We start from the raw sequence: 10,426 nt of genomic DNA on the forward strand, positions 1-10,426 counted from the left end.
TTACAAACTATTAATAATGGCTTTGAGCCAGGCATGGTGGCTCATGCCTATAATCCTAAGATTCTGGGAGGCCAAGGCAGGAGGATCACTAGAGGTCAGGAGTTTCAGACCAGCCTGAACAAGAGTGAGACCCCGTCTCTACTAATAATAGAAATAAATTAGTGGGACAACTAAGAATATATAGAAAAATTAGCCAGGCATGGTGGTGCATGCCTGTAGTCCCAGCTACTCGGGAGGCTGAGGCAGCAGGATTGCTTGAGCCCAGGAGTTGGAGGTTGCTGTGAGGTAGGCTGACGCCACGGCACTCTAACCTGGGCAACTGAGTAAGACTCAGTCTCAAAAAAAAAAAAAAAAAAAAAAAAAATTGCTGTGATTTTCAGATTTTAAAATGACAAGTTTAAAAGTCAACTGAAGAGCCTCTGACAGTACTACAACATGGGGCTCATGTTTTCATGGGTGCCCCAGAGGAGGTGAAATAGTGCATATACTGACGTGTTTTTTGAAGTTAGGTAACAATGTGTGGGTGAGGGCTACCAATTTAGCTCCTCAGGCATTGTGGACAAAAAGTAGGGTTCCTGACTGGGCAAAAGAGTGAGACTCTGCCTCAAAAAAAAATAAAAAAATAAATAAAAAATCAAATTTTGGATTTTTAGAATGAAAGCAGGGAAATGCAAATAAGACCACAGCAAGGTATTATTTCATATCCACCAGAGTAGCAAACATTAACATGTTTGAGGATGGGGATTTGACATACAGTAGAAATCACCCCTCCCCCAGGACTTCACTGGCAAGAGTCAAGAGAAAGCCCTCAAATTCCAAGTGCTCAGAATAACTCCATCCTTCACCCTACTTTCATTTCTCCAACTTCAAGAGTCAAACAAGCACCAGAGCTCAAAGTATTACTGAATCAAGAAAACTCCACTGTTCCATATGTTCCAGACAAGATAACCCTTCGGCTGGGCCCTTGAAACCACTATAGGCAAGAGCCAGAGCTTCAAGTGCTCAGAGTAACACCACCCTTTTAACAGCCTCCCCCTCACTCATTCTTTAGCCTTATCACTACCGAATGAGCAGTGAAGAAAAGGTTACCAGCAACTGCCCTAGGCAAGATTCCCAAATGCCACTCCGACCCCAACATTCACAGCTTCTATACCATTATCTACTCGAAAGCATCAGGACCAATCTCATACCTCTATCTGTTCAAGTCATCACAACAGGAAGCCCAAGACTTCCTAGCAATATTTCTTCCCTTTAGTCTCTAATAATCCATATGGTTCTAACAGCAGTGAGATAACACCCGCTCCCCATGCTTTATTTTTTTTTCCATAAACATGTACCACTTTGCTATATTACATTTTACATATTTTAGCTATTTTTCTCCACTAAAATATAAACTCTCTGAGAGGATTTTTTGTCTTATTTACTGCTACAAATATCCAATAAATATTTCTTGAATGAATAAAAGGCAAAAAGAAAGCACAACTTGAATCCTTATATTCTTATGACAGAAGTGTAAATTAGCACAACCACTTTTGGAATTAATTTGGCATTATCTAGCTGAATAGGTACATTTCCTAAAACTCAACAATTCCACTCTTAGGCATATACCCTAGAGAAACTTACATATGTGCATTTGAAAACATGAATAAAAATATTCATTGTAGCACTGTGTAATAGCAACATAATAGCCAGAAAGTCCATGAACAATAGAATGGATAAACACAGGGATTGCCATCAATGGGACACTGGATATATAGACATAGATGAAACTTAAGAATGTTGAGCTTAAAAAAAAAGTAGCAAAAGGAAAAAATACACATATGCACCCCCCCCCTTCTTTTTTTGAGACAGGGTCTTGCTCTGTCACCCAGGCTGGAATGCAGTGGCACAATCACAGCTCACTGCAGCCTCAAAATCCTGGGCTCAAGCAATCCTCTTGCCTCAGCCTCTTGAGTAGCTAGGACTACAGAAGCACACCACCACACCTGGATAATTTTTAAATTTTTTATACAGACAGCGGTCTCCCTATGTTGCCCAGGCTGGTCTTTAACTTCTGGCCTCAAGAGGTCCTCGCAAAGTGCTGGGATTACAGGTGTGAGCCACTGTGCTGGCCAATGCACACATTCTTAAACTTCCCACTTACATAAAGTTTCAAAGGCATGTAAAATTAACATATTGTTTAGGAATAAATATGCAATAAAGCTAGAAAGAAAAGAAGGATAAGCCCAAAACTCAAGATAATTATTACCTATGATGGAGAGGAAAGTGGATGGGATGGGGAAGGCATCCAAAAAATTTCAAAGATACTTGTAATTTTTTTTTCTTTAACTGGGTGGAAGTACAAGAATGCTCACTGTATCATAAATCCTAACAGCTTACAGCATCTCTATTCAGTACTTTATAATTTAAAAATAAAAGTCGAGTGGAAACAGCAACGGGATAGAAGAGATTAATAAGCAAAACCAAATTTTCACATTGTGGACAAGAGTAGCAGCAGTTAATCTGCTCAGAGGCAAAGCATGTGACTGATATACTGGGATAAAGAGAAGCTCTACAGAAGAATATGGCTCTTTGTTTTTCTTATAAAATGGTAAGCAGGCCAGGCGCCATGGCTCATGCCTATAATCCTAGCACTCTGGGAGGCCAAGGCAGGCGGATTGCTCGAGGTCAGGAGTTCAAAACCAGCCTGAGCAAGAGCAAGACCCTGTCTCTACTATAAATAGAAAGAAATTAATTGGCCAACTAATATATATATAAAATTGGCCGGGGGTGGGCACGGTGGCTCACGCCTGTAATCCTAGCACTCTGGGAGGCCGAGGCGGGCAGATCGCTCGAGGTCAGGAGTTCGAAACCAGCCTGAGCAAGAGTGAGACCCCATCTCTACTATAAATAGAAAGAAATTAATTGGCCAACTAATATATATAGAAAAAATTAGCCGGGCATGGTGGCGCATGCCTGTAGTCCCAGCTACTAGGGAGGCTGAGGCAGCAGGATTGCTTGAGCCCAGGAGTTTGAGGTTGCTGTGAGCTAGGCTGACACCACGGCACTCACTCTAGCCTAGGCAACAAAGGAGACTCTGTCTCAAAAAAAAAAAAAGAAAATACATTATAAAAAATGCTCCAGCACTCTGTAATCCTAGCACTCTGGGAGGCCGAGTTGGGCGGATTGCTCAAGGTCAGGAGTTCAAAACCAGCCTGAGCGAGATCCCGTCTCTACCATAAAAATAGAAAGAAATTAATTGGCCAACTAATATATATAATATAAAAATCAGCCGGGCATGGTGGCTCGTGCCTGTAGTCCCAGCTACTCGGGAGGCTGGGGCAGGAGGATCGCTTGAGCCCAGGAGTTTGAGATTGCTGTGAGCTAGGCTGACACCACGGCACTCACTCTAGCCTAGGCAAGAAAGTGAGACTCTGTCTCAAAAAAAAAAAAAAAAAAAAAAAAATGCTCCTGAAAAGTCTTCAATTCATTTTGTAAAGAACTACTTTTAATTTGGCAAAGTCTTGAGATCACTAAGAGAAGGCATATAGATGACAATATTCAGTACTATTTAGCACACACACAGTTCTCTTAAGAACAGATAAGCGGAATGAAAAATGTGATCCTAGGTAGACAACAACTGCAGAATGTTCCGTTTTACCCCAAGAAATAACAAACAAAACAGGTATGTAGATGTATTGCTTGCATACTCTGGTGTGTGTGTGTGGGAGGGGGGAAATGGAGATTGTCCATAAAGGAGAACAAATGATTTAGAAATTTACTCACACTATTCTATCTGTGTTATCCTAATGGACCCAAAGTCCATAGTTCAAATTCTACAGTTTAATTTTAAAATACCAGCAGCCAAGCCTTTAAAGCTAATATGTAGTTTTCAACAGTCCGACCCTGTGCCAAACTTAGGTATTTCTATTACATGTATTAGCTATTTGTGTCTGTGTTTAAAACTTAATTTCTAAGTCTTGCCTACTTCTCTGCACCATATCCACTGTCATAATATCCTACCCAGCATTCCTGTTTTCACAATTTACCTACTTGTTTCCCAGTATTTTCACTAACTGGTAACTTACTCCAGATTTTTAAAAGGAAGTTTGAAAAAGTACTAAACTAGGAACAAAAAGCACTCCAATTACTTCCTTAGGGAACTGTTTTTTCACATAAGGACTGAATGACCAGCACAGTTCAGATACTATGCATATCTCCATACCTTCTGAGTAGATATGTACAGTACCCTTCTTCATATTACCTTCCAATCCCTTTGACTTCCATCTCTGGTTTAGGCTGACCATGTAGAGGCATTAAGCAATGTACAAAGGATCTAAGAGTTTGGTAAGATTTATAATGCTGGGTGGCATAACTAACTCCCAGTTTTAGTTCAACTCCCCTGACCACTTTTAGTAGCTACTTCAAGTGAACACACTTTTATGTGTTTTAAACTTCTTACTCTGAACTAATTTCAGACTTACAGAAAAGGTGACAAAATAGTACAAAAGAGTTCCTTTATATCCTTCATCTAGTATCTTTATAATTAAAGTATAATTATCAAAATCAAGAAATTAACATTGGTATAAGTTAATTAACTATAGGCCATGTTCAAATTTTACCAGTTTTCCCACTAATGCCCTTTTCAGTTCCAGGGTCCAATCCAGGATCCCCACATCACACTGTATTTAGTTCCTACTTCTCCTCAGTCTTTACTTGTCTTTTATGACCTTTCCTTATCTTTGTTACCTTGACACTTTTGAAGAATACTGGTTATTTTGTAGAATGTTTCCCCAATGAGTTTTTATAATATTATATCATGATTAGAAAGAAAAAGAGAGTATGCTTTTGGGGCAAGAAGAATAAACATCACATAAATGGTGTTGTAGCTTTCTCACTGCATCCTATCACTGGGTTCATGCTGTCCTTGTTTTATTACTAGTGATGTTAACCATGACCACTTGATTAACATGATACTTCCACTGTCAATTACTAATTTTCTTTGTAGTTAATAATTATCCTGCGGGAGATACTTTGAGACCATGTAAATATCCTGATTTTCCTCAATTTTTCACGCATTATCATCATAGATGGATTTTTGTCTTCAGTATCTACTATGCTGCTGTTTGCCTAATGGTGGTTTTCTATTTTCTTCTATGTTTACTAACTGAAATTCTACTGTAAGAGATGTACCTCCTCTCCCATTTATCTATTTATTCAGCTATATCAGTATGGACTCAAATACTTATTCTGAGCATTTCCTTCATTTCAAGCACAAGATGTTCCAGGCTCATCTTGTATTTTCCCTGCCCAGCCCTGAAATTAACCACTTCTCTAAAAAGTTGTGGTTCCTTTAACAAACAAGATCTGAGTGCTCAATGCTACTGAGGTATAACTGTCAAGTCAAGAATGTGGACATCCAGCCTAATATTTGTTTTCTTATTAAATTAAACTTATTAGCTGGGAATCATTAGCATCACCTGGAGCTTGCTAGAAATACAAATTCTTGGACGCCAAGCTAGACCCACTAGACTAGTGAGAGTCTCCCGTAGGAATTCATGTTTTAAGAAATTTGCCAAATGATTCTGGTGTTCGCTGTAAAGTTTAAGCAGCACTGCTTTAAAGAAAAGTTAGTTTTCCTTCATTATAAACCCCATGTTCATCTCTAATAAACAAAAAGGGCACGTTTAGACCTAATTAAAATTTGCCTTGCGTATAAATCATATTTTTACTACCACAACTAATAAAACTATAGGTGAAAGGCCTTATCCATTAAAGAAGTAAACACTTTCCTATTCTTTATTTTCCTATAAAAGCTTGTTAAAAGTCTGGTGGTCTAAATAGTTAGTTATAAAGAAAAAATAGTTACAAAGTATCTTTATACATTACTTTAAAAAATACTATAAATAATACTGTGTTTCCGGCCGGGCAGACCCCGTCTCTACTATAAATGGAAAGAAACTGGCCAACTAATATATATAGAAAAAATTAGCTGGGCATGGTGGTACATGCCCATAGTCTCAGCTGCTTGGGAGGCTGAGGCAGGAGGATCGCTTGAGCCCCGTAGTTTGGTTGTTGTGAGCTAGGCTAACGCCATGGCACTTACTCTAGCCTGGGCAACAAAGTGAGACTCTGTCTCAAAAAAAAAAAAAAAAAAAAGGTCCCTGTTTCCCCAAAAATAAGACCTACCCATAAAATAAGCCCCAGCAGGATTTCTAAGCATTTGCACAGTATAAGCCCTACCCCGAAAATAAGGCTAGACTCAGTGATGGGCGCGGCTACGCAGCCCATCTGCACAACCCATGCATTTCGTGGAGAAGTAAAGAAGAGCAGCCCTTCTTGTCTTCGCCAAGAGAGCTCTATTGCTCGACATGATAGATTGGGGCCAATGGCTCTAAAGGAAATAGAGTCACAAGAAATTCGGGATGGAATTCGGGGTTTGGAGAGTTATGATGATGTTCCAGAAGACAACTATACTTGAATAATGTAGATTATTGTACCATACTTAAAAAAAATAACACATCCCCTGAAAATAAGCCCTAGGGTGTATTCTTGAGGAAAAATAAATATAAGACCTGGTCTTATTTTCGAGGAAACATGGTATTACTTTTATACAAAGAAGTTGTAAGTCAGCATCCAGGATCAACTCCTGCTTACACATACAACCTAACATCCATATAGTGAATTTACAAATATAGAACCCAAAACAGCACTATCCTTCAAGTCAGACTGCCTAGGCCTGAATGACTGCTCCAGCTTCTGACTTGGTGAACACTCTCTATATGCCTTTGGTTTTCTTAATCACAAAATGGAATACTACTACCTAGATGGAAGAGATAATGGGAGGGTTAAATGAGATAATGTGTAACACAACTATGGGGGCACAAAAGAAGGCCTCAAAAACTGTTATTATCATATGAATATTAAATAAAAACACAACTGCAGGTTTTATTTTTTGGAATGGGTAAAGCAAGTGGAAACTACACTAAAGGAAAGTTCTGCTGCTGCATCAAAAGATCTGAAAAAAAGGCAGAACCAGACAGCTCTACTTATATAATTAAAACAAAATCCTCAGAAGTTAACAAACCCATGTTTTAAATTTGACTTCTTATAAAAATGTTACTACATTTACATCATGTATAACTATGGTCAAGGCCTGAAGGAAAATATATAAAAATCAAAACAATTTAAGGTAGTATAAATTGGGTGAATTTTCTTCCTTTCTATTATGTGTACAGTTTGTATCTAAGTCACAAAAAAATCATTTGCCAGTTCCTTTAATATTATCAGTAAAGAGGAAAGCAGCCCCAAAAGTTCCTATTTACTGAGTCCTTAAAACTATCCCATTTAATACTCTAAACGACCCTATGAATGTCCGCTTTCCATAACACCCTTCATTATTCCCAAATGCTTGATTTCCGTGCAAAATTTATGATTTAAAGTACAATTGCCACATTGAATTATCTCTTGTGGGACACAATTTAATAAGCTGTTTGCAGGATGTAGAAATATTAATGAAACTTAATTAAAATTCTAAATGCAAAACAAAAACAGCCATTTCTTTATTCTTCAAATGTTTTTAGAGGTTGTTGAAACTTCAAGTTTATGTGCTTTCACATTTGGCTTAGTGTACAACCTGAAAGTGAAAAAGCAGACAAGCCTCCTCTGAGAAAACTTTCTTCAGGAAATTCAAGAGGCAGTCAAAGAAATGGACTTCCATGATTTCTTAAGCAAAAATAACTTATATACAAGACATAATGCATTATTAAAAATAACCAATAATCCTTAAATAACTAGCTAAATTATTCTGAAGTTAATTTCTGAATTATCAAAGCTCTCAGGCTAGTACTACTACATTATGAAGGAAACTAGGTAACATACGGCTTAAATGAGTCATTCAAGATTACACAATAAACCTGCAGCAAAACTGGTATCAAGTTGTGGACTCTGCACTGATCATAATAAACATTACGGAAGAAAAGCTCTCACTTAAAGTTTCCACAGCAAATTTTAGTTTTCCAAACTGTTCTAATCCAAATAAACGCTTCCAAGAACATTTGTGGTTACTCGACCATGAAGTTCCTTTTCTCATTAAATGAGTTTCCACCAGCCATTTATATATTAATCGTGTGATTAAAAAATAAAACTGATAAATATGGACAGCTGCCACGGCACATAGATCTCTCACATAGATCCAAATAAAATGTTTTAAAAACCTAAACACAGGAAAAGAAACAAAACCAGTATGTTTAATCTGTGTAAGATGACTCATTTCTGGATCTGTGTAACAGTATAAATCTTAACAGTTAATCACTACTGAGAGAGAGTGCTATAAACTTTGGAAGAAGTAAGAAGGGTAAACTTTTTCATCCGGAATATAATACTGAGAGTAGGATACATACATAATATGTAATCAAAATGGTAGGGGGAGGAGTTTTACGAAAACTTTAAACTTTGCTCTTCTTAGCACCTCTTAAAAAAGTACTATCCTTCCCATGACTTGAAGTAATGGTCTAAAATTAAATAAATATTTAAAAAATTTAAAACATTAAAAAAAAAGTATTATCTTTTAAAGGATTAAGATGACGAATGTTAGGCACCGAGTAATCGCCACCTGGTGTAGGCAGATTTACAGCTTACATTTCGAAACTTAAATTCTGCTTCGCATATTAAAGTCGATACCAGCCCGGGCGCGGTGGCTCACCCCTGTAATCCTAGCACTCTGGGAGGCCCAGGCCGGCGGATTGCTCGAGGTCAGGAGTTCGAACTCAGGCTGAGCGAGACCCTGTCTCTACTAAAAACAGAAAAAAACTAATTGACCAACTAAAAATATATATAGAAAAAATTAGCCAGGCATGGTGGCGCATGCCTGTAGTCCCAGCTACTCGGGAGGCTGAGGCAGGAGGATCACTTGAGCCCAGGAGTTTGAGGTTGCTGTGAGCTAGGCTGACGCCACGGCACTCACTCTAGCCTGGACAACAAAGTGAGACTCTGTCTCAAAAAAAAATAAAAAATAAAAGTCTAAAGCAAAACTTTACTCACACCTTAATCCGTTTAATATTTATAAGACTTTCTCACTTTTTAACTCCAAAACAAAAAAGATACCCCCAACCTACCTCGTTTACTGTTTGCGCGGTAGGGAGGTGGGGGTGGGGAGGGATCGTTTCTGAACCTTTTGAAAGAAAAAGATATCAGTTCAAATAGTAAAACATGAAAAAGTTGTACATTTTGTTTACTTACAAATTCTACTGGAGTTTTAAGTCGTAGGCCCGTAAATACCACAGGAGCCCTTCGCGTCTTTCCTCTGCTCCACAACGCCAGGCTGCACCCCTGGCGCCGCGCGGCCGATCGCCGTCCCGTCCTCGCACACGTGACGAGGACCTCCGCCGGAAGGCGCCCGCGGAATGCTGGGACTAGTAGTCCCCGTGCCCCGCCTCCTCCCTTCTCCCCCAACTCTACACAGTTCACCCTCCACCGCTGTAGGTCTGCCCGCGCCCAGGCGAGGGGCGTGGCGAGGGACGCGCAACCGAAACGCGGAGGTCCCGGAGTTATCACGGTGACCTCTGACGGGACTGCAGGCATCTCCGCAAGACGTCTGATCATCCTAACCCTTATAAAGACCTGACATTCATAGACTAGAAAGAATCTATAGGATCCACACAGTGAAAGGCAGTACTGAATGGTAATGGCAAACACCATGACTTGGAACCCAGCCTCTCCCATTACTAGGAACATGTTCTCAAACGAGTTGTTTAATCTAAACCTCAGTTTCCTCATGTGTCAAATGGGGAAAAGGTTACTTCCTCATAAGACTGTAAGTAAATGAGATAACATATGTAGCGCGTGTCTGCTAGTAACAGTAAATGAATAAAAATAGCTCTTGTTTTGATCTATTTTATAGATGTGAAAATCGAGAGATGGTAAGCAATTTACTCAAAAACAACTGGTTAGGGGCAAAGTCAAGTAAGTCTAAAATTCCTGTTCCTGACCTCCATCAATTCAAGATAACAGGAGAAATCTACTCATGTAAATTTATCTCCCTTCCCCTTTCCTCATTGTTTTCCATAACACTTCTGACCAACACACTACTTTGATTTTTGTCTGACTCCTCTCACAACTTCAAGAAAGTAAGATGGTTTTTTGTCTTTTAGTCTATTTTGTTCACTGCTTTATCCCCACCACAGAGAACAAGGACCGCCTACAACATAATAGTAGCTCAAATATTTACTGAACTAACCATGCAACATGATTTTTGGTGCTTTTACCTCTCAATCATCCTCTTTTGGCAGAAGTCACAGGATTTGGGAACACTTAGATGCTGTTCAATAATTGACTGCAATTTCTAATTCAACAAAGAATAAATAGAAGAATCCTATGTTCTACTCCATTGAGTTTAAATTTTCTTAATTTCAGTATAAGATTTCTAGCAAGACATTCCCATTTGTAT

General features: G+C 38.8%; 1 protein-coding gene across 3 annotated transcripts in view; it reads right to left on the reverse strand.

Annotated features, from left to right (window-relative positions):
- Positions 1 to 9,340, reverse strand: part of LOC105875481 (torsin-1A-interacting protein 2-like) — a 28,822-nt gene extending 19,482 nt beyond the window's left edge. The window contains exons 1-2 of one of the 3 annotated variants that reach the window (XM_076000423.1): positions 9,220 to 9,340; positions 9,096 to 9,151 (exon numbers count right to left, since the gene is read on the reverse strand). The gene's annotated coding sequence lies outside the window, so the exon portion shown is untranslated. The remainder of the gene's footprint in view (positions 1 to 9,095; positions 9,152 to 9,219) is intronic. The other 2 variants (XM_012772555.3, XM_076000424.1) reach the window with 2 other exon arrangements.
- Between the last annotated feature and the right edge of the window lie 1,086 nt (positions 9,341 to 10,426).

This window comes from Microcebus murinus, chromosome 2 (genome assembly GCF_040939455.1).
Source record: "Microcebus murinus isolate Inina chromosome 2, M.murinus_Inina_mat1.0, whole genome shotgun sequence".
In the NCBI taxonomy this organism is placed as follows: Eukaryota; Metazoa; Chordata; class Mammalia; order Primates; family Cheirogaleidae; genus Microcebus; species Microcebus murinus.